The sequence below is a fragment of the Thamnophis elegans genome, chromosome 8, assembly GCF_009769535.1.
Source record: "Thamnophis elegans isolate rThaEle1 chromosome 8, rThaEle1.pri, whole genome shotgun sequence".
NCBI classification, from domain to species: domain Eukaryota; kingdom Metazoa; phylum Chordata; class Lepidosauria; order Squamata; family Colubridae; genus Thamnophis; species Thamnophis elegans.
This window is the reverse complement of record NC_045548.1, coordinates 77,378,142-77,401,635: the sequence shown is the minus strand read 5'-3', so window position 1 is coordinate 77,401,635 and position 23,494 is coordinate 77,378,142. Positions and strand designations below refer to the sequence as shown.

The 23,494-nt window shown below is 43.7% G+C and overlaps 1 protein-coding gene across 1 annotated transcript in view; it reads left to right on the top strand.

The window, feature by feature from the left end:
• Positions 1-23,494, top strand: part of TSNARE1 (t-SNARE domain containing 1) — a 243,636-nt gene that overhangs the window by 16,393 nt on the left and 203,749 nt on the right. The window contains exon 2 of the mRNA XM_032223182.1: positions 21,875-21,961. The gene's annotated coding sequence lies outside the window, so the exon portion shown is untranslated. The remainder of the gene's footprint in view (positions 1-21,874; positions 21,962-23,494) is intronic.

The following is a 23,494-nucleotide window of genomic DNA, read 5'->3' as shown; positions in this document are numbered from 1 at the left end:
TGCCACGGGTCGTTAAGCGAATCACTGCAGTTAAGTTTGTAACACGGGTTACACACCTGGGGGCTGATGCTGTGTGATACTTGGCTGTCTGGCTCACTTATTTAGATTAATTAAAACCTCGTATAATGGTTGTGTTGAAAGCTTTGTTGACTTTCAACTGACGTTTTGACAATCCGGTTTTGGATTTCAGTTGTCAATCAAGCACCCCTGAATATGCCTACTTCACTGTTTCTTCTCCGCCAGTGTGCTCAAGGTGTGTAATGAAGTCTACAACTACCACATCAAGCTCCGTTGTGTTCTCATGGTCCAGTTATTTTGACAGTCTGACGTTGTTTTGCTTTTTGAAGAGTATGGTTTTATGAAGAATTCATGCTGATAACCCAGCATTACCCACATATTTATTTATAAGAGGGGAAAATGTCGGGAAAAAAACATAATTTCTAATGTTGGATTTTCCCCCTTACCGGAGTGAGCCTCCTTGTGGAGTACAGTGAAGCCGTTACCATTGCAACTCCACCGTGCCATTTTACGGGAGTATGGTAGAAGCCGTTTTAAGGCACAACAGGCTGTATTTTAACAGAACACCCACCCCGAGGGGTGTTAGGGGTGTCTTACCCCACAGTATTTGTTTCCAGAGAGTAAGTCATCTGTGTACCAAGTTTGGTTGAAATTGCTCAAGGAATTCCAGAGTTATGCTGGAACACAGAAACACACACACACACACAAACAGATATGTGTGTGTGTGTGTCTGTGTGTACACGTTTTTATATATCTATATATTTAATTATGGTGGTAAAAATGAATGCAAACTGAACTTTGAGAAAAGAATGGAAAGGAAGAGTAAAAATTGCAGGAAAAAAGAAAAGAAAGACTATCATGAAGGAAAAGAAGAATAGATAAAAAGGCGACTTCCTATCTTCATCAGAACAAATACGAGTCAAGAAAAGGACAGACGTCTCAACGTGATTGGTGTGGCCCGCCAGCCGAGGTGGCGGCAGATCTTTATGGATCTTTAGCTATGCAATTTGGGATGAACACCCTTGGAATGGTGTGGAAGTTAAGAATGGATTTCCAGATGAAAAAGATTGCAGGCTACAAGAACCATTTGCACCACTCAGGAGACCTTGAGGACACAGATAAGACCTCCAAGTGGCCTCAAGGATCCTCTAAAAGGATGCAAATGACCAGTTTTGTCTGCAAGGAGTATAAATCCCTCCATTTCCCACTATCCTGTCCGAGCTGAAGAAGCTTCTTGGATGAGAAGTGAAACATCTTCGAGGAAAAACCTGACACAGCCCATGACCTGAGGACAGAGATAAACCTCCAAGTGGCCTCAAGGATCCTCTAAAAGGATGCAAATGACCAGCTTTGTCTGCAAGGAGTATAAATCCCTCCGTTCCCCACTATCCTGTCCGAGCTGAAGAAGCTTCTTGGATGAGAAGTGAAACATCTTCGAGGAAAAACCTGACACAGCCCATGACCTGAGGACAGAGATAAACCTCCAAGTGGCCTCAATGAACCTCTAAAAGGATGCAAATGACCAGCTTTGTCTGCAAGGAGTATAAATCCCTCCGTTCCCCACTATCCTGTCCGAGCTGAAGAAGCTTCTTGGATGAGAAGTGAAACATCTTCGAGGAAAAACCTGACACAGCCCATGACCTGAGGACAGAGATAAACCTCCAAGTGGCCTCAAGGATCCTCTAAAAGGATGCAAATGACCAGCTTTCTCTGCAAGGAGTATAAATCCTTCCATTCCCCACCATCCTGTCAGAGCGGAAGAAGCTTCTTGGATGAGAAGCGAAAGGTCTTTGAAAGAAAAAAAAACTAGAAAATCCAGGTGCCTCCTGAAAAAAAAAAAGGCATCTTTGGGACAACCATGACCTGGATGACTGAGAATCTCTACCGAGTGTGGCGAGGTCCACTTTTTGCAATCGGATCTAAATTTTCTTCATAATCTTGTAGATGCCGGGAACTTTCTTTCAGGCCCGTTTAATTTATTCCATTGGAAAAGGCAGCCCCATCTGACAGTTCAGCCATAATTTACTGCAAGCTACTGTTTCTAAGCCTTGGATCATTTTCACAATTGGGTTTACGGTGTGTCTATACAAGGGCCCTGAATTATGATGGCGATCGTATCTGACAGCCGCAGTTATCAATCTCCATTTGATCAATTAGATGTCCCACTTATGCTAATGCGAGCAGTTGTGATTAATCCCCACGAAGCTTTGCTCAAACCAAACAGGAAAAACCTCAGTGTGTTGCCTGTTAAATCAAAGTTTCCCTCTCGGAGAGTGTCAGCGCTTGGGGAGGGGAAGGAAGTCGTTCAAGGTTATTCGATGTTTCTTCAGACCTCCAGCAGTTACGGAGGGCTTGATCCACTTCCCTATTCGATGGGGAAAGCGTTTTACACAACAGCTACTATGGGTGAAAAAAAACCTGAGTCACTGTGAAAAGTTATTCGGCCCCAAGAACAGACTGAGGCTGCCAAGCAAAATAAGAATGGAATGGAATAAGACTAGAGTAGAGTAGAGTAGAATGAGGAATAGAATAGAATCTTGTGTGTGTGTATGTGTGTGTGTGTGTTTGTGTTTTCCAGCATAACTTGAGCAATTTCAACCAAGCTTGATACACAGGTGACTTACTCTCTGGAAACAAATACTGTGGGGGGTAGGTAAGACACCCCTAACACTCCTCGGGGGTGGTGGTGGTGGTGGTGGTGGATTCTGCTAAGATACAGCCTGTTGTGCCTTAAAATGGCTTCTACCATACTGCCTTAAAATGGCTTCTGCTGTACAGTGCTGTGGAGTTGCCATGGTAATGGCTTCACAGTACTCCACAAGGGGGGCTCCCTCTGGCAAGGGGGAAAATCCAACATTAGAAATTGTGGCGATGTTCATGGAAGGAGGGTTGGGATAAACAAATACCGGGGCAGCGCCCGGGTATCAGCTAGTAAAGAATAGAGTAGCGTAGAGTAGAATATAGGGTAGGGTAGGGTATGGTAGGATAAGATAGGATAGGAATAGGAATAGAACAGGACAACAGAATAGAATAATACAATACAGAATATAATAATAAAGAGAAGAATGGAATGGAAGAGGAATAGAACAACAATATAATAATAAAGAATAAAATAGAATATAATGATAAAGAATAGAATAGAATAGAATAATAAAGAGAAGAATGGAATGGAAGAGGAATAGAACAGAACAGAATAGAATAATACAATATAGAATAAAATAATAAAGAGAAGAATGGAATGGAAGAGGAATAGAACAGAGCAGAACAGAATAATAAAGAATAAAATAGAATAGAATAGAATAATAAAGAATAAAATTGAATTGAATTGAATAATAAAGAATAGAACAGAACAGAATAGAATAAAATAGAATAATAAAGAGAAGAATGGAATAAAGAATAAATGGACTAGAATAAAGAATAGAATAGAATAGAATTCTTTATTGGCCAAATGTGATTGGACACACAAGGAATTCATCCCCAATGCATAAGCTCGCAGTGTACCTAAAAGCAACAAGTGATAAATCATGATCATAGTCTTTGTAAAAATACAGGTAGTCCTTGATTTACAGCGGTCCATTTACTGACCATAGAAAGTTACAACGGCACTGAAAAATGTGACTCTAGTGACCATTTTTATCACGTTTCGAGCATCCCCATGATGGTGGGAGCAGAATTGGGACTCTTGGCAACTGGCTCATATTTAGGACTGTTGCTGTGTCCCAAGGTCACATGACCCTCTCTTGACAATCAAAATCAATGTGGGGAAACCCGATTCACTTAACGGCCGTGTTGCAAACCTAACAACTGCAATGGTTTACTTAACAACTGTGGCAAGAAAGGTCATAAAATAAGGTCATACAGTAGCTACTTGGAGGTTTATCTGCAGTAGTAGTGCAAGTGGCTTTATCCACAACCACTTGCTCTACTCGGGTGACCCTAAGGACACCGATAAACCTCCAAGCGGCCTCAATGACCCTCTAAAAGGATGCAAATGACCAGCTGTCTTCAAGGAGCATCAATCCTTCCATTCCCCACCATCCAGCCAGAGCTGAAGAAGCTTCTTAGATGAGAAGTGAAACATCTTCAAGGAAAAAGCTGACACAACGCATGACCTGAGGACACAGATAAACTTCCAAGTGGCCTCAACGGCCCTCTAAAAGGATTGAAATGACCAGCTTTCTCTGCAAGGAGCATCAATCCTTCCATTCCCCACCATCCATTCAGAGCTGAAGAAGCTTCTTAGATGAGAAGTGAAACATCTTCAAGGAAAAAGCTGACACAACGCATGACTTGAGGACACAGAGAAACCTCCAAGCGGCCTCAATGATCCTCTAAAAGGATGCAAATGACCAGCTTTCTCTGCAAGGAGTATCAATCCTTCCGTTCCCCACCATCCAGTCAGAGCTGAAGAAGCTTCTTAGATGAGAAGTGAAACATCTTCAAGGAAAAAGCTGACACAACGCATGACCTGAGGACACAGATAAACTTCCAAGTGGCCTCAACGACCCTCTAAAAGGATGCAAATGACCAGCTTTCTCTGCAAGGAGCTTCAATCCTTCCCTTCTCCACCATCCATTCAGAGCTGAAGAAGCTTCTTGGATGAGAAGCGAAACGTCTTTAAGGAAAAACGAAGAAAGTCCAGTTGCCTTTTGAAAAAGCACCTTTGGGACACAGAGGGAACTGTGGCTGCCTGAAGCTCACTGTCTCATTTATCAATCCCGGGCTGTCTTAAAAAGCCGTCCACACAAATTTTTTCACAACTCCTTGTTCAATCTCGGCTGTCTTTTTGCCAAGCAGGCTCAAGCTTTGGAGGAAAAATATAATCTTAGAACTGGCTTTGCTTGGAGCTAAACTCGGGAGCTGGGGGAGATAATCTGCTCAACTAGCCTCCGGGTTTCATTTATTTTTATTTTTATTATTTATACCCGACGTCAGTGAAATCAGTTTTTTTTCCCCCCTTTCCTTTCCTTTCCTTCCTCCGTTGTACGTTTCAGGTAGGAAATAATTTCAGGTTTCAGCTTTGTTTTTTTAAAACGGAGCACAATTTGCAAACCCATTTCATACACTATTCGTTGTCTCAAAGTGACAGGCATCAGTGCCTCCTGCTGGGCCGGTGGCAAAATTACAACTTTACCTTCTTCTTTTTTTAAAAAAAAAGGGGGGGAGGGGTTGGGAGAGAACCAATCATTTATAATTGCAATTTTTTTGAAAAAAAAAATAGCATCTGAAGAGTTTAGTGGTGAAAGCATCAAGCTAGAAACCAGGAGACAGTGAGTTCTAGTCCTACCTTAGCCCTGAAAGCTGGCTGTATGACGTTTGGGCCAATGGCCAGGTGACTATGAAATCTAGTTCCACCTTAAGCATGAAAACTGGCTGGGTGGCTGCCTCAGTCACCAGGAGATGGTGAGTTCTAGTTCCCCCTTAAGCATGGAAGCTGACTGGGTGACTTTGTGTCAGTCACCCGGAGAATGTGAGTTCTAGTCCTACCTTAGGCTTGGAAGCTTTTTGGGCCAATGACCAGGTGACTAGGAGATCTAGTTCCACCTTAGGCATGAAAGGCTGGCTGGGTGACTGTGTCAGTCATTAGGCCATGGTGAGTTCTAGTTCCACCATAAGCATGAAAGCTGGCTGTATGACTTTTGGGCCAATCACCAGGAGACAGTGAGTTCTAGTCCAACCTTAGTCATGAAACCTGGCTGTATGACTTTTGGGCCAATGACCAGGTGACTATGAGATCTAGTTCCACTTTGGGCATGAAAGCCAGCTGGGGGACTTTGGGCCAATCACTAGGAGATGGTGAGTTCTAGTCCCACTTCAGCAGGAAAGCTGGCTGGGTGACTTTGGGCCAATCACCAGGAGAATATGGGTTGTAGTCCTACCTTCGGCATGAAAGTCAGCTGGGTGACATTGGGCCAATCACCAGGAGACTGTGAATTCTAGTTCTACCTGAGGCATGAAAACTGGCTGGGTGACTTTGGGTTGATAAACAGGAGACTGTGAATTCTAGTCCCGCTTGAGGCATGAAAACTGGCTGGGTGACTTTAGGTCAATAAACAGAAGACTGTGAATTCTAGTTCCACCTGAGGCATGAAAGCTGGCTGGGTGACTTTGGGCTGATCACCAGGAGATGGTGAGTTCTAGTCCCACTTCAGTATGAAAGCTGGCTGGTTGACTTTGGGCCGATCACCAGGAGAATATGGGTTGTAGTCCTACCTTAGGCATGAAAGCCAGCTGGGTGACTTTGGGCCAATCACCAGGAGACTGGGAGTTCTAGTCCCACCTTCACCGTGAAAGCTGGTTGGGTGACTTTGGGCCAATGACATTCTCTCATCCCAAAGTTGCTGTCGTGGGGAAAAGAGGAGGAGGAGGAAGGTGTGTTTGTATATGCCTTGAGATCTTTGTAAAAATAAAGGCAGGTTGCAGATAAATACTTAAATAAACTCCGCTGAATACTTAAGTGCATCCACCGTTAATTCAGATCTGCAACCTGTTGTTCGTTTGGGCTTAAAGGGAGCACAATGAACGGATAAAACATTATCCCATTGGATGTTGCTCCTTCCAAACTTTGGATAACATCTTCACGTCTGAATGGTGTCCGATGTTTTTCGGACTTTGGAAAAGTTCTTGAATTCTGCCTTTTTCATCTCTAAGATAAGATCTAGCAGAAGCTGACAGTCTTTGGACTGCATGTTTTCTTTGCAAGGGAAAGCAAACAGATTTTATTTAATCCTTGGGTAAAAAGAGGATTGGGTGCATGAATCTGATTCTTTATTTTTTTTTAAAGGATGAGTATAGAGAAAGTGAATTTAGGTCGTCTCCAACTTATGATGGGCCGCTTAGTGTCCGTTTGAAATTTCAGTGGGCCTCCCCAGTGCTACTTTTGGCCTTGGAGATCTTCTAGTCCAACTCCATTTTCCCTTCTGGTGCTTTTGGGAAATAGGTTGACTCCCATCTTCTCTGGGACGTTACATGGAGGAAAAGCCATCCTGGAGAAGCATCTCCAGATTGGACAATTAGATTTCTTCTCACATTGGACATCTTGGCTCAATTCCCCAGTCTTCTGAACATGTTGGTTGAGAATGCTGGAGACACATCTCTCTCCTTCCCTCCGTCTTTCTCTCCCTCCTTCTCATTCCAGCTCCTTCCTTCCTTCCTTCCTCCCTCCCTCCCCTGTCCCCTCCCCTTTCCTTCTTCCTTCCATCCTCCCTCCCTCTTCCCACCTCTTCCCTTCCTTCTTCTCCTTTTTCTCCTCCCTCTCTCCCCTTTCTTCTTCTCATTCCCCTTCCTTCCTTCCTTCCTTCCTTCCTTCCTTCCTTCCTTCCTTCCTTCCTTCCTTCTTTCCTTCCTCCTGCCCTCCCTCCTTCTTCCCTCCTCTTTCCTTCCTTCTTCTCCTTTTTCTCCTCCCTCCCTCCTCTTTCTTCCTCATTCCCCTTCCTTTCTTCCTCCCACCTTCCCTCCTTCTTCCCGCCTCTTTCCTTCTTTCTTATTCTTCTCCTCTTTCCTCCCTTCCCTTCTTCTCACACCTTCCTTCTTCCCTCCCCTTCCCTCCTATTTCCTTCTTTTTTCCTCCCTCTTCCCTCATCTTCCCTTCCTCCTTCTCCTCCTCCTTCTCCTTCTCCTCCCCTTTTTTATCCTTCCCCTTCCTCCCTTCCTCCTGCCTCCATTCCCCCCTTCCTTCTTCCTCCCTCCCTCCCTTACTTCCCTTCCATTCTTCTCATTCACCTTCCTTCCTTCCCTCCATCCCTCCTTCCTCCCTCCCTTCTTCCCTCCCCTTCCTTCTTCTCATTCCCCTCCCTCCCTCCCACCCACGTTCTCTTCCCTTCTTCCTTTCTTCTTCCCTCCCTCCCTCTTCCTTCCTCTTCCCTTCCTTCTTCACCTTCCCCTCCTTCTCCTCCCTCCCTTCCCTTCTTCTCATTCTCCCTCCCTCCCTCCTTCCTTCCTTCCTTCCTTCCTTCCTTCCTTTCCTCCCTCCCTCCCTCTGAAAAGTTGTGTTATTGCTTTCCACTGTCAACAGAGCCCCTTTGCCATTCAGCATTTCCTTCCTTCCTTTCTGCTCCTTGAATATGCGATGCAGTTCCTAGTTGTAAATACACAGGAAGGGGCCTTGAAGCAGGTCAAGGCAGCCCCTGTCTCGCTCGGCTATTGCTTATTCTACTTCACTGTTGCTGGGAAAAAAAAAACCCAAAAAACTCCGCCAGAGATGTAATAAATCATCAGCCGTTCAGCCCTTTTGAGAGGGGGAAAAAAAAGAAAAAAAAAGAAAACCAGGCCTAGGAATTGAATTGCAGTGTCTCCTGCACTTTCCTTTACACGTTTGATAGCCATTTAATTATAAAAAGTTGTGCCAGGCAGAGAGGTTCTCGTGCATTATGTTGAACTGTTGAGTTGGATGAAAGATAACTTGCTTTCACGGATTGCTTTTCCAACGGAGAAAAGAATCCCGGGGTAATTCTTGTTAAGAGTAGAAGGATCTTAGATGACGGTCAAAGGTTTGGCACCGGGCAATGTAATACATGCATTACAATGCGGTGACACAGGTGCAGATCTGTACATTTGGGGAAACAAAACAACCACTTCACAAACAAATGGCCCGACATAGCAGAACAAATGAATCAATGATTTGGATGAGGGGATAAATGGGGAACGCGTCAAATTTGCAGATGACACCAAGCTGGCAGGAATAGCCAACACTCCAGAAGACAGGCTGAAGATACAGAAGGATCTTGACAGACTTCAACATTGGGCACTATCTAACAAAATGAAATTCAATGGTGAAAAGAGTAAGGTTCTACATTTAGGCAAGAAAAATGAAATGCACAGGTACAGTATAGGTGGTACCTGGCTCAACAGTAGTAACTGTGAGAGGGATCTTGGAGTCCTAGTGGGCAACCATTTAAATATGAGCCAGCCGTGTGCAGCAGCTGCCAAAAAAGCCAACACAGTTCTAGGCTGCATAAACAGAGGGATAGAATCAAGATCACGTGAAGGGTTAATACCACTTTATAAGGCCTTGGTAAGGCCACACTTGGAATATTTGCATTCAGTTTTGGTCACCACGATGTAGAAAAGATGTGGAGACTCTAGAAAGAGTGCAGAGAAGAGCAACAAAGATGATTAGGGGACTGGAGGCTAAAACATATGAAGAACGGTTGCAGGAACTGGGGATGTCTAGTTGAATGAAAAGAAGGACTAGGGGAGACATGATAGCAGTGTTCCAATATCTCAGGGGTTGCCACAAAGAAGAGGGAGTCAAGCTATTCTCCAAGGCATCTGAGGGTAGGACAAGAAGCAATGGGTGGAAACTAATCAAGGAGAGAAGCCACCTAGAACTGAGGAGGAATTTCCTGACAGTGAGAACAATTAATCAGTGGAACAGAAGTTGCCTCCAGAAGTTGTGAATGCTCCAACACTGGAAGTCTTTAAGAAGATGTTGGATAGCCATTTGTCTGAAACGGTATAGGGTTTCCTGCCTAGGCAGGAGGTTGGACTAGAAGACCTCCAAGGTCCCTTCCAACTCTGCTATTGTATTGTAAACCCATCAGGATTTGCATTTTTTTAAAAAAAAACAGGGCGCTGTTTTGAAGACAGCAAAGTCCACATTCTGGACAGAGAGGACCTCTGGTTTGGAAGAGGGGTCAAAGAGGATATCTATGTTCAAACCGAACAGCCCTCTCTCCACAGAGGGGGAGGGATACGGCATCATCTATCTCCTGTTTACAACACAGATCCTTTCAGCAGTTCCAAGAAGGCTTCACACTCATTTGCACCACTCAGGTGACCCTGAGGATACAGATAAACCTCCAGGAGGCCTCAAGGTATCCCGAGAAAGAGTGCAAATGACCAGATTGGCTGCAAGGCATATAAATACTTCCTCATCATCCAGTCAGAGCTGAAGAAGCTTCTTGGGGGAGAAGCAAAACGTCTTCAAAGAAAAACCAGAAAGTCCATTTGCCTCTTGAAAACAAAATCACCTTTGAGACAATCCTGACCTGGATGACGGAGAATCTCCCTAGACATCAAAGGATTGGTTTAAAGGGCCTCTCTATCACCATACTATGGGTGGTTCGCTATGTACGACCGCAACTGAGCTCCAAATTTCTGTCACTAAGCGGGACAGTTGTTCAATGGGTTTTGCCCTGTTTTATGACTTGCCACGGTTGTTCAGTGAAGCAGTGCAGTGGTTCACTTAGTCACACAATTGTTAAACAAATATGTCTTCCTCATTGACTTTGGTCGCGAGAAGGTCGCAAAAGGGGATCACGTGACCCCAGGACACTGCGACCGTCATAAACGTGAATCAGTTTCCAAGCATCCTAATTCCGACCATGTGACCATAGGGATATAGCAACAGAGTTAAGTATGAAGAAAAACACCATTTGTTAAGTCCCCTTTTTCAGCGTCATTGTAACATCAAGAGATAGTACCTATCTCTGCCTGCTTCTGAGTATAACCATGTTTTTGTATCTTTAAAATTTATATTGTTTTATTTGATTGCTTATTAGTAACCTATGACTATCACTAAGTGTTGTATCTTATGATTCTTGATGAATGTATTTTATTTTATTCTCCTTATGTACACTGAGAGCATCTGCACCAAAGACAAATTCCTTGTGTGTCCAATCACACTTGGCCAATAAAGAAGTTCTGTTCTGTTCTGTTCCATTCCACATTCCATTCCATTCTACTACATTCTACATTCTATATTCTACTCTATTCCATTCTATTCCACTCCACTCCACTCTATTCTACTACATTCTACTCTACTCTACTCTACTCTACTCTACTCTACTCTACTCTAGTCTACAGTCTACAGTCTACAGTCTACAGTCTACAGTCTAAAGTCTCTTCTCTTCTCTTCCATCCCATCCCATTTTTCTATTCTATTCTATTCTATTCTATTCTATTTATTCCATTCCATTCTCTACATTCTACTCTACTCTACATTCTACATTCTACATTCTACATTCTACATTCTACATTCTACATTCTACATTCTACATTCTACTCTAGTCTACTCTACTCTACTCTACTCTACTCCACTCTACTCCACTCCACTCCACTCCACTCCACTCCACTCCACTCCACTCCACTCCATTCTCTACATTCTACTCTACATTCTACATTCTACATTCTATTCTACATTCTATTCTATTCTATTCTATTCTATTCTATTCTATTCTATTCCATTCCATTCCATTCCATTCCATTCCATTCTCTACATTCTACTCTACTCTACATTCTACATTCTACATTCTACATTCTACATTCTACTCTACTCTACTCTACTCTACTCTACTCTACTCCACTCCACTCCACTCCACTCCACTCCACTCCACTCCACTCCACTCCACTCCATTCCATTCTCTACATTCTACTCTACATTCTACATTCTACATTCTACATTCTATTCTACATTCTATTCTATTCTATTCTATTCTATTCTATTCTATTCTATTCTATTCCATTCCATTCCATTCCATTCCATTCCATTCTCTACATTCTACATTCTACATTCTACATTCTATTCTATTCTATTCTATTCTATTCTATTCTATTCTATTCCATTCCATTCCATTCCATTCCATTCTCTACATTCTACATTCTACATTCTATTCTATTCTATTCTATTCTATTCTATTCTATTCTATTCTATTCTATTCTATTCTATTCTATTCCATTCCATTCCATTCCATTCCCTACATTCTACTCTACTCCACTCCACTCCACTCCACTCCACTCTACTCTACTCTACTCTATTCTCTACATTCTACATTCTATTCCATTCCATTCTATCAGATGGTCACTAAATGAACAATCGTAAGTCAAGGACCACCTGATACACAGGCAAGAGGATTCTTAATGTCCCTGTCCATTTTGTGTACCAATTGTGATGGAGAAACCTGGAAGGTTGCCTGCAGCTTCCCTTGTTCGTTATTTTGATCACTTCTTGTCCTTTTGTCAGACTAAAATAATAAATATTCGCTCCTATATTTGGAATAATTTGAACTTTTTCGGAACGTACAATAGATGGAATTTGCCCGCAGTTATAGCTGCGCTGGTGAGCTTCCCCTTTTCCTTTAAATTGTGCTCGGCATTCCTGTATTATTATTATATATTTTTTTAAACACCCAACAGCGTTCGGCCTCTTCATTAATTCAAGCCCTCAACCATGTTCGGAAAACAGGATAAAAACAACAAAACACCACATGCATGCCAAAGAATAACAGATCGAGCCAAGCAAGTCCTCGCCTCGTTTCAGGTTTCCTTGTTTTCCTTTAAATATTTAGCCAATATATATATTTCTTGGTTTAGTGGAGGAATCCATCACCGAATTCTCGCTCTCCCGTGGACGGAGGCTGCACCGCTGGGCGGCGAGATGAATAAGAGATGAGGACAATATTTGAAACGGCGCGACAGCGTTGAGTTCATATTATGAGCGCTAACGTCCTGGGCCCCTGGGCCTGTGGGATTTGATGACCCCCCCCTTCCTAATGGTCTTGGCTTCATATAGGCAGTCCTTGACTTACGACCAAAGTTGAGCACCAGATTTCTGTTGCTAAGGGAGACAGTGGTTTTGCCCCTGTTTGACGACCGTTCTTGCTACAGTCTGCGAGAAAACAACCAAGCTCAGAAGGCACCAAGGACCCCACAGTCGTCGTCGTCCTCCTCCTCCTCCTCCTCCTCCTCCTCCTCCTCCTCCTCCTCCTCTATCTCCTCCTCCTCCTCCTCCTCCTCCTCTATCTCCTCCTTCTCCACTACTACTACTACTACTACTACTACTACTACTACTACTACTACTATTTTTCTTCTTCTTCTTCCTCTCCTCCTCCTCCTTCCTCTCCTCCTGCTTCACCTCCATCTCTTCCTACTACTACTTCCTCCTCCTCCTCCTCCATCTCCTCCTCCTCCTTCTCCTCTTCCTCCTTCTTCTCCTCCTCCTCTTCTTCTTCCTCTTCTCCTCCTCCTTATCCACTACTACTACTACTATTTCTTCTTCTACTACTTCTCCTCCTCCCCCATCTCATCCTCCTCCTCCTGTATCTTCTCCTCCTCCTCTATCTTCTCCTCCTCCTCCTTCTCCTCCTCCTCTTCCTCCTCCTCTTCTTCCTCTCCTCCTCCTCCTTTTCCACTACTACTCCTACTCCTATTATTTCTTCTTCTTCTTCTTCTTCTTCTTCTTCTTCTTCTTCTTCTTCTTCTTCTTCTTCTTCTTCTTCTTCTTCTCCTCCTCCTCCTCCTCCTCCTCCTCCTCCTCCTTCCTCTCCTCCTGCTTCTCTTCACCTACTACTCTTCCTACTACTACTTCCTCTTCCTCCTCTTCCACCTCCTCCTCCTCCTCTCCACAAGTCCCACTCCTTTATACCACTGGTGATGTTCCCTAGTTGGGTCACGAAACGTCATCAAGAAAACAGCCAAGCTCAGAGATCTCTAAGTAGCCCATAGTTCCACCCCTGAGCTACAAAGACTCTCTTCGGGTGGTCGCACATGCCCATCTCTGGTGCACGTGTGAATGCACTTCTACTCAAGAAGCTAGGCCTCCATCTCCTCCTCGTGGGAACTCTCCCCCCCCCAACCACCACACGTAACACGTTTCTATAATGTGGGAGGGGGGATCTCCTCTGCCTTGAAGTCACAAGTGGTGATTTCACCCCTTTAATCAGAGCCGGAGTGGGTGGCAGAGCAGGTGTTCCCGGAGGACCCATTTTCCTTGACAGCAGTGTGTGTTTGTGGAGTGGTGACTCATTGGAGCAGCCTACACAATTGTGAAGTCAAGTGAGGAAGGGATTAATGAAGAGGGAGCTTAATTACCAGGAGATCTAGGTCACTTCTCGCGGATCTCCTCCCCAGCTGCCTCCTTCTCTGATCCCATGGAGTGTTGTGTTGTCTTGCTCAGTGGAGAGAGAGAGAGAGAGGAGAGGTTTTCCAAAGTCGCTTTGGAAACCATCTCCAGGTCCTTCTCTGCCACCTTCTGGTGCCCTAAGCCATCTACCATCAGCTTCCTGGGAACCGAAGAACAGAATAACAAGAGTTGGAAAAGTCCATGAAGGTCTTCTAGTCCAACTCTCTGCTCAAGTATTGAGACATTGCAGACAAGAAGATGTCCAGTCTCCTTAAAAACCTCCAGTGATGGAGCCCCCACAATTTCCAGTGACAAGCTGTTCCCCTGGTTAATTGTCCTTGCTGTTAGGAAGTTTCTCCTTGATTGCAGGTTGCTTCTCTCCTTGATGATAAATTGGAAATTTTGAGGAACCTCTTGCCTCAGATTCTTATTTTATTTTGGATGCTATTTGGATCCCTGAACAGTCCAAAACTGGGGATGCCTCCCAATCACACCAGCGCGGCTGCAGGGCAAGGTGTCCTTGACCCTCTGAGAAAAGAATGTTATTTTGACGTTTATATATCACCCACACTCTATAGAATCCCCCCTCCTTGTTTCCCATTAAATGTGGAAGGCCTGAAGACCCAAGGCAGAAGATCTTCTGGAGCTGACATTACGCCGACACTAAATCAAGATCGCACGAAGCGTTGAAGTTAATTTATAAAGCCTTGATAAGACCACACTTAGTATACTGGGCCCAGTTTCAATCACCACGATATAAGAAATAAAGAAAGACGTTGAGACTCTGGAAAGAGTTCAGAGAAGAGCCTCAAAGATGATTGGGGGGCTGGAGGCTAAAAGATGGGAAGAACGATTCCACCTCCAGTCGAGTCTTAATAAAGTCCAGTTTTGTTCGAAAAGGAAATGCATTTTTCTTCTTCTGTTAATGGGATGGTTGAGCTTCTCCCCTCCCTCTTTCAAATTCCAGGGGTTCCGTTTGCATTTTCAGGTGGTCTATTAAAGCAGAAAGAGGATTATTTACCTAATCATATTCTGGCTCCGCACCGCTGAGCATCCGTTAAATGTAGAAAATGTTTCTCACATTGCACGTTTTATTTTATTTTCTTCCCGACGGCTTAAAATAGGACGGTTTGAAAAGGGAACGGCAGGATTCGGATGGGGAAACAGCTGTTTCTTTGGATTATCTATTGATTTATTGTGGTTTTTTTTACAAAGTTGCTTTTTCCTCCTCAATTTCTCTCTTTCTTTCCCCTCATTTTTATTTTTTATTTAAAAAACAACAACCCCCGGTTCTTTCAAAGCGTCGTCATAAAAAAGGAAGCGTGGGCATTTCTGCAAGATTAAGCCAATCAATTTTTATCTCATTATATATCCCTCCTTTAAAAAAAAATAATAATAATAATAACCCAGCACAACAACGAAAGGATGCTTGTTATTATGCGAACAACGCTGAGGGTTTTAAGATCTGATGCGGGGATGATGATGAAGTTTCTATAACAACAGTATGACTCACATATAATTTTTTTTGCAAACGTCTGTTTGGGATCGAAGCCAAATATTTCTACAGGGCAGAGCCGAAGAGCTGTCTCTGGATCAGGGATCCCTCTTGTTCCTTCACCCAATCCTAGAAAAGGAAAAAAAAAATAGAAAAAATTACCCTTTGAGGGTCCTTGAGAAAAAGGATCTCGCGAAAATTGAACTCTGAGCCCCATCTGAAAAAAAATAAAATAAATTCGGTGGTGAGAAAAGTAAGGTTTTTTTTTACACTTAGCAATTGCTAGAATGGAATAGAATAACAGAGTTGGAAGGGACCCTGGAGGTCTTCTAGTCCAACCCCGTGCTTAGGCAGGGAACTCTACAGCCGTCACATGGAGAACCAATGGCACGCATGAGAGGTGGCACACACAGCTCTCTCTGTGGGCATGCGTGCTATTGCCAGCTGCTCTTCTGGTTTTTGGCGTGCAGATGGAGTGACAAGCACATGGTCTTTGCGGGCACCAGAGTGGAGGAAAACGGCTTGAAAAATGCCCCCAAAATGGCAAAAAAACGATTATTTTGGGGGCCATTTCAAGCCACTTTTTGGGCTGAAACTGGCCTGAAAACTCCCTAAAATTGGCCTGAAAATGGCCTAAAAACAGCCTCAAAATGCCCCAAAAACAGGCATCTGTGCACGGGCCAGCTGGCCTTCGGATTTCGGGTGCTCTGGTGCATGTACGCATGTTCTGGTTTGGGCACTCAGTGCCGGAAAGATTTGCCATCACTGTCCTATAATATTCCAGACAAATGACTGTCCAACATCTTCTTAAAGACTTCCGGTGTGGGAGCATCCACAACTTCTGGAGGCAATTTCTGTTCCACTGATTAATTGTTCTCACTGTCGGGAAATTTCTCCTCAGTTCTAAGTTGCTTCTCTCCTTGATTAGTTTCCACCCATTGCTTCTTGTTCTACCCTCAGGTGCCTTGGAGAATAGCTTGACTCCCTCTTCTTTGTGGCAACCCCTGAGATATTGGAAGACTGCTATCATGTCTCCCCTGGTCCTTCTTTGCATTAAACTAGACATACCCAGTTCCTGCAGCTGTTCTTCATATGTTTTAGCCTCCAGTCATAAGTCAAGGACAAAGTCAAATGTTGTAGGTCAAGAACTTCCTAAATCTGGCTCAATAGAGATCTTGGAATCCTAATGCCCAGCCACTTAAATATGAGCCAGCAATGTGGTGCAGCTACCAAAAAGGCCAATGCAATCCTAAGCTACATTAACAGACGGATAAAAATTGTGTGAAGGTTAATACCACTTTATAATGCCTTAATAAGACCACAGAATATTTTATTCAATTTTGGCCATCAAAAATAGATAGATAGATAGATAGATAGATAGATAGATAGATAGATAGATGATAGATAGATAGATAGATAGATAGATAGATAGATAGATAGATAGATAGATGATAGATAGATGATAGATAGATAGATAGATAGATAGATAGATGATAGATAGATAGATAGATAGATAGATAGATAGATAGATAGATAGATAGATAGATAGATAGATGATAGATAGATAGATAGATAGATAGATAGATAGATAGATAGATAGATGATAGATAGATAGATAGATAGATAGATAGATAGATAGATAGATAGATAGATGATAGATAGATAGATAGATAGATAGATGGATGGATGTTGAGACTCTGGGAAAAGTGCAGAGAAGAGCAACAAAATGGGGGAATAGAGGCTAAAACATATGAAGAACGGTTGCAGGAACTGGGTATGTCTAGTTTAATGAAAAGAAGGACCAAGGGAGACAGGATAGCAGTCTTCCAATATCTCAGGGGCTCCCCCAAAGAAGAGGGAGTCAAGCTATTCTCCAAAGCACCTGAGGACAGGACAAGAAGCAATGGGTGGAAACTAATCAAGGAGAGAAGCAACCTAGAACTAAGGAGGAATTTCCTGACAGTGAGAACAATCAATCAGTGGAACAACTTGCCTGCATAAGTTCCTTCCTTCCTTCCTTCCTTCCTTCCTTCCTTCCTTCCTTCCTTCCTTCCTTCCTTCCTTCCTTCCTTCCTTCCTTTATCCCCTCCCCTCCCATTCCCATCTCCTTCCTTCCATCCCTCCTTCCATCCTTCTCCCTCCCTCCCTCCCAAATTGTTTGGGGTCACATATAATCCTGAGAGCCGAGACACAGAGCTCTGCAAACTTCACCACCAAATTATAATTTCAAAATTAATGATGATCACAAGGAGGCAATGATTAAATACATGACTGGAGAGTAATCATATTAATCATAATTAAGTTTCATTAAGTTTCCAAATTACTTATTTTTTAAAAAAATCCGGTTCCCATTCAGTGCTTTTTAGAATAACTTCTCGTACGGCTCTGAGCTCCATGCTAAGCCTGCCCCACATTAGATGTTCAGCAGTGTTGGGGAGACCTGGGGAACACCTGAAGGATCATTGGGGGGGGGGGACACACACAAATTGCCCTGGAGATTAACCCCAGGTTGTCCTTGAGGTACATCCATTTGTTAGGGGGACAATACGAAGGTAGCATCTTACTCACAGTAACAGACAAGTGGGGTTTCCCCCAATGTGTATAGTTAAGGAGCCGAGGTGGCGCAGTGGTTAGGGTGCAGTATTGCAGGCCACTTTAGCTGACTGTGATCTGCAGTTCAGCGGTTCAAATCTCACTGGCTCAAGGTTGACTCAGCCTTCCATCCTTCCGAGGTGGGTGAAATGAGGACCCAGACTGTGGGGGCGATATGCTGACTCTGTAAACCACTTAGAGAGGGCTGAAAGCCCTATGAAGCGGTATATAAGTCCAATTAATTAATAAATATAGTATTTCCACTATTTCTTGTGTTCAAAAAAAGTATATGGCCTGAGATAATAGCTGGGAGCAAGGGATGAAATGGTTGGTGGGAAGATCGGTCCTTTCGCAGCAGAGATAAACATGCTGGTTCTGGAGAACATTCAAAGCATGTGTCCCTGGGGGAGTAAGATCCAGTTCAAGGTCAAGGCCAGATGTTTGGGGCTGTCAAATTGCACCGAACAAGCTGCAGCTGTACAAGAGAAGGATGGGAGATGAGCAGATACACAGTCCCCATGCAATCAGGGGGGTCTAATCCCAACACATCATCATCCGTGACAGCCCTGTAATTCTTCCTGCCTCTTTCACTCATCTGGCTGACATTTGATCCAGAGAAGCTGAAGATATTTTGTCAGCGTTTCACTCCTCGACCCTTGGCTTTAAGTTGAGGAACGAGCGTCCTGAATTTAAGTTTATTTTATTTTATATGTATGTATCAATGCGTGAACAGTGTGGCACCTGAGTATCATACATTCTAATACAAATAGAACTAGTAGAATTAATCATAATTATTACATTCAACCAACATATATTTCTAATAGTAATACACACTTATATTAAATTATCGTCTCTCATTATTTAATTATTCCATGTTTTCTCTTGCTGTTGCCTTTATTGTATTATGTAAAAGCGTATACACTGATATTCCCCCTTTCTCTTATTTCTTATCTCTTTTTCTAACTTTTAATCATGTCATCCTTCTATCCTTCTATTAAAATACATTTTCTTTCTATCCTGCCTAACTTTTAATCATGTAGAAAAGATGGGAAGAGGGCAGAGAAGAGCAACAAAGAGGATTAGGGACTGGAGGCTAAAACATGAAGAACGGTTGCAGGAACTGGGTATGTCTAGTTTAATAGAAAGAAGGACTAGGGGAGACATGATAGCAGTCTTCCAATATCTCAGGGGTTGCCACAAAGAAGAGGGAGTCAAACTATTCTCCAAGGTACCTGAGGATAGAACAAGAAGCAATGGGTGGAAACTAATCAAGGAGAGAAGCAACTTAGAACTGAAGATAAATTTCCTGAGTTAGAACAATTAATCAGTGGAACAGAAGTTGCCTCCAGAAGTTGTGAATGCTCCAACACCGGAAGTCTTTAAGAAGATGTTGGATAGCCACAAAGAAGAGGGAGTCAAGTTTTTCTCCAAAGCATGTTTGGGCAGGACAAGAAGCAATGGGTGGAAACTAATCAAGGAGAGAAGCAACTTGGAACTACGGAGAAATTTCCCAACAGTGAGGACAGTTGATCAGTGGAACAATTTGCCTCCAAAAGTTGTGGGTGCTCCATCCCTGGAGGTTTTGAAGAAGAGATTGGACAACCATTTGTCTGAAATGGTAATGGGTCTCCTGCTTGAGCAGGGGGTTGGACTGGAAGACCTCCAAGGTCCCTTCCAACTCTTGTTACTTCCTTCTGCTTTGGAATAATTCGTGAAAAAGGACCTTTGGTATCTGAGAAGGTTAAATGAGAACCATTTCAAGCACAGTTTCAGGCACCCCACACAACGATACCCGTTTTCTGTCCCAGCTAATGACATTAAATTCCATCTTTATGGTGACATGCTCATTTAAGAGAGGCCGTTGCAGCCTCAATGCATATTAAATCTGTAAATAACACTCCGAGGTCAGGATACCTTTGGGCAAAAGGCAATTAGGACATAGCTTGAATGTACCAGTTTTTTTTCCAATTACTGGGCAAAGATCACTGATGCTTGGATTTAGGTTGGGAGGAGATTATATCCCGGCATCTCTTCACAACAGACTTTCTGGTTTTTCTCTGAAGACGTTTCACTTTTCATCCAAGAATCTTCTTCAGCTCTGACTGGATGGTGGGGAATGGAAGGATTGATACTCCTTGCAGACAGCTGGTCATTTGCATCCTTTTAGAGGGTCGTTGAGGCCACTTGGAGGCTTATCTGTGTCCTCAAGTCATGCGCTGTGTCAGGTTTTTTCTTGAAGATGTTTCACTTCTCATCCAAGAAGCTTTTTCAGCTCTGACTGGATGGTGGGGAAGGATTTTTACTCCTTGCAGAGAAAGCTGGTCATTTGCATTATTTTAGAGGGTCGTTGAGGCCACTTGGAGGTTTACCTTAAGTAGTAGGGTAAATGGGTATATCCATTTGCACTACTCCAATGATGCAAGTAGAAAAATAGGAACCACCTTTGGTGGGAAGGGAACAGCGTTCCGTGCACCTTCGGCGTTTAGTCATGCCGGCCACATGATCACGGAGACGTCTTCGGACAGCGCTGGCTCTTTGGCTTTGAAAGGGAGATGAACACCGCCCCCTAGAGTCGGGAATGATGAGCGCATAAGTGCAAGGGGAACCTTTACCTTTAACATTGCTTTTGTGTTTTCGACTGCGAGGAAACTTTTGCATCCTTCACGAGACGCTTCCCCGTGTTTGCAAAGTTAACAATAGTTGTGGCTGCAAATCTTGATTGGCTTAAGGAGCTAATTCTTCCATGAAAGCTTCCCTTTCTTCTTATTTATTCACTGGGCTTGGCATCGTGCCTTCTCTTTACCGAGGCCTGGATGCCGGCGTTTGCTTAGCTGATTAACATATTTACTCTCCAAATGTGGGCAAAGTTTGGAAAGGAGGGAACACGAAAGAGAGCTTTTGCTTTGGGGTAAAACGGAAATAATTTTGTCCTGCAAAAAAGTTAAAAAAAAACAAAAAACAAAAACGCCCTCCCTCTATCCAATTTGGATAAGATGCAGATCCTTTGAAGTCCACTCCCAGAATTCTGGGAGTTTGTATTTGTATTTTATTATTGGTATGCCACCCTTCTCCGGGAGGACTCAGGGCGGCGAACAATTCAAGGGGGAACATAAAAAGACAAAATACAAATAATAAAAGTAGACAACAGTCGCACAACCATACATGTCGAGAGGGGAGGGGAACTCATCACCCCCAGGCCTGCCGGCAAAGCCAGGTTTTGACGGCTTTTCGGAAGGCCTGGAGAGAGGTTAGGGTCAGAATCCCTGCGAGGAGTTCGTTCCAGAGGGCCGGAGCTGCCACAGAGAAGGCCCTACCCCGGGTAATAGCCAGGTGGCATTGGCTGGTAGACGGGACCCGGAGGAGGCCAACCCTGTGAGATCTAATGGGTCTATGGGAGGTAATTGGCAGCAGGCGGTCTCTCAAGTACCCAGATCCAATACCATGAAGGGCTTTATAAGTTACGACTAGCACCTTGAAGCGTATCCGGAGACTGATCGGTGACCAGTGCAGCTCGCGGAGGATAGGTGTAACGTGGGTGTACCGAGGTGCACCCACGATCGCTCGCGCGGCTGCGTTCTGGACGAGTTGAAATCCAGACATCTTCAAGTAGCCAAGGTTGAGAAACACTGGATTAGAACGATGTATGAAATCATAACAGCGAAAATTTATAAGACAAGAACAAAGTGACATAGTTGGAAATACGATATCTTTATATTTGTAAATACTGAATTGTAAATAAGCATGGTAGCTATACTGATTACAGTGGTTATACTGTGACCAAGGCTTTAATGTGTGCTCAATTAAAAAAAATACACACACACACACACACACACACACACACACAGAGAGAGAGAGAGGGGGGGGAGAGAGACGCTCTGTCTTTAAAAGCACTCTACTCTAAACTAATTGTATCTCCTTTTGTATTGCAGTTTGTGAAAGAATCACAGCAGATCAAGAAGAGCCGGATTGAGGAGAACAAAAGTCGAAACCAATTAATTCTTCTTTTCCGGCACAAGGTAACCATGGGGGTTCGGGGAAGGGAGTGGGTGCGTTTGCATGAATATTATTGTATGTTTGGTCAAGGAAAAAAAAAAGTCTGTTGCTTCCGTTGGGTCTCAGGTGGTGGCAAGGAATGGAATCCGTTTAAAGTTGTTTTCATTAAAAAGTTATAAAGTTATGAGTTATTTCCATTATAGGTGTTGGGGAAACACGTAACTGTTTGAAAGTACATGTCAAAGAAGGAGGTGAGAGTGGAGGTTTATTTCCCAGGCTTGTGAGTTGTTTTCTGAATGTTTCATTACCTGGCTAGGTGGCAACCAGCAGAGTTTAAGGGATGTCATTGTTATAAGGGCTTGGTGTGGTCAGTAGGTCTTGTGATGGGGAGGTCAGATCAGGTCAGGTCAGGTCTGGTGGAGGTCAGGTGTGGGTTGCATCAAGTGAAATTTTTTTGTGATGGGTCAGCTGTGTGTTGTGTCAGTATATAATGTGATATTTCAGAGTTGTACCCCAGGGCTCTTTCATTAATTGTTGTTGTGGGGAGAGGAGCAGGAGGAGGAGGGAGGAAGAGAGGGAGGGAAGGAGCAGGAGGGAAGAGTAAGAGAGATAGAGAAGGAGGGAGGAGGGAGAGGGATAGAGGTAGAGGAGGAGGAAGGAGGAGCAGGGAGAGGGAGCAGGTGTAGAGGGAGAGGAGGAGGAGGGGGAGGCAGAGGGAGAGGAAGGAGGAGGATGGAGAGGGAGGGAGATGAGGAGGAGGTGAGAGAGAGGAGGGAGAGGAGGAGGAGGAAAGAGGAGGTTGTATTGCATCTCCTTCCTTCCTCCCTCCCTCCTTCCCTTCCTCTTTATCTATCTATCTATCTATCTATCTATCTATCTATCTATCTATCTATCTATCTATCTATCTATCTATCTATCTATCTATCTATCCTTCCACCCATCCATCATTTCATCCATCCTCCCACCCATCCACTAATCTCCTTCCTTGCTTCCTTTCCTTCCTTTCCTTCCCCTTAACCCAACCCTAAAGGATCCCGAGAGTCTGCCATTCCATTCTTCAGAGATTTGATTGGCTACCATGCGACCCAATGGCTTCACACTGCTTCTCTGTGGCGTGAGAAAGCCACATACTCCAAGCCCGTATGCGTTCACATGGTTCCATATTCATGCGCAAAGGAAAACACATTGGGATGCCTGATCCTCACAGTCCTTGCTGTTCTTGTTGAATCAGAAATAGCCGAACCTCTGTAAAGGGTTCCGTGACAAGGTCCGTTATCAGGTCCTTTTGGGATGATTCCTGGCTGGGTGGGCTGAGGATGAATCACATTTCTCACCCCTGATGCTTGAAGGCCACCAAAGCCTTCTGAAGATCATGTGCTCAAATAGACCTTCTGAAATTGCAGCCACCTATATATACACACCCCGTTGGCATGGTTATTCCTACATTGCCCGTGGAATGTTTGAAAAGCTGGTTTATTTTAGGCACGGATTGCTCTGAACTCTGAGATTTGACATGAATTTATTGACAAGAAAAGAGAACTATTTCCAGAATCCAA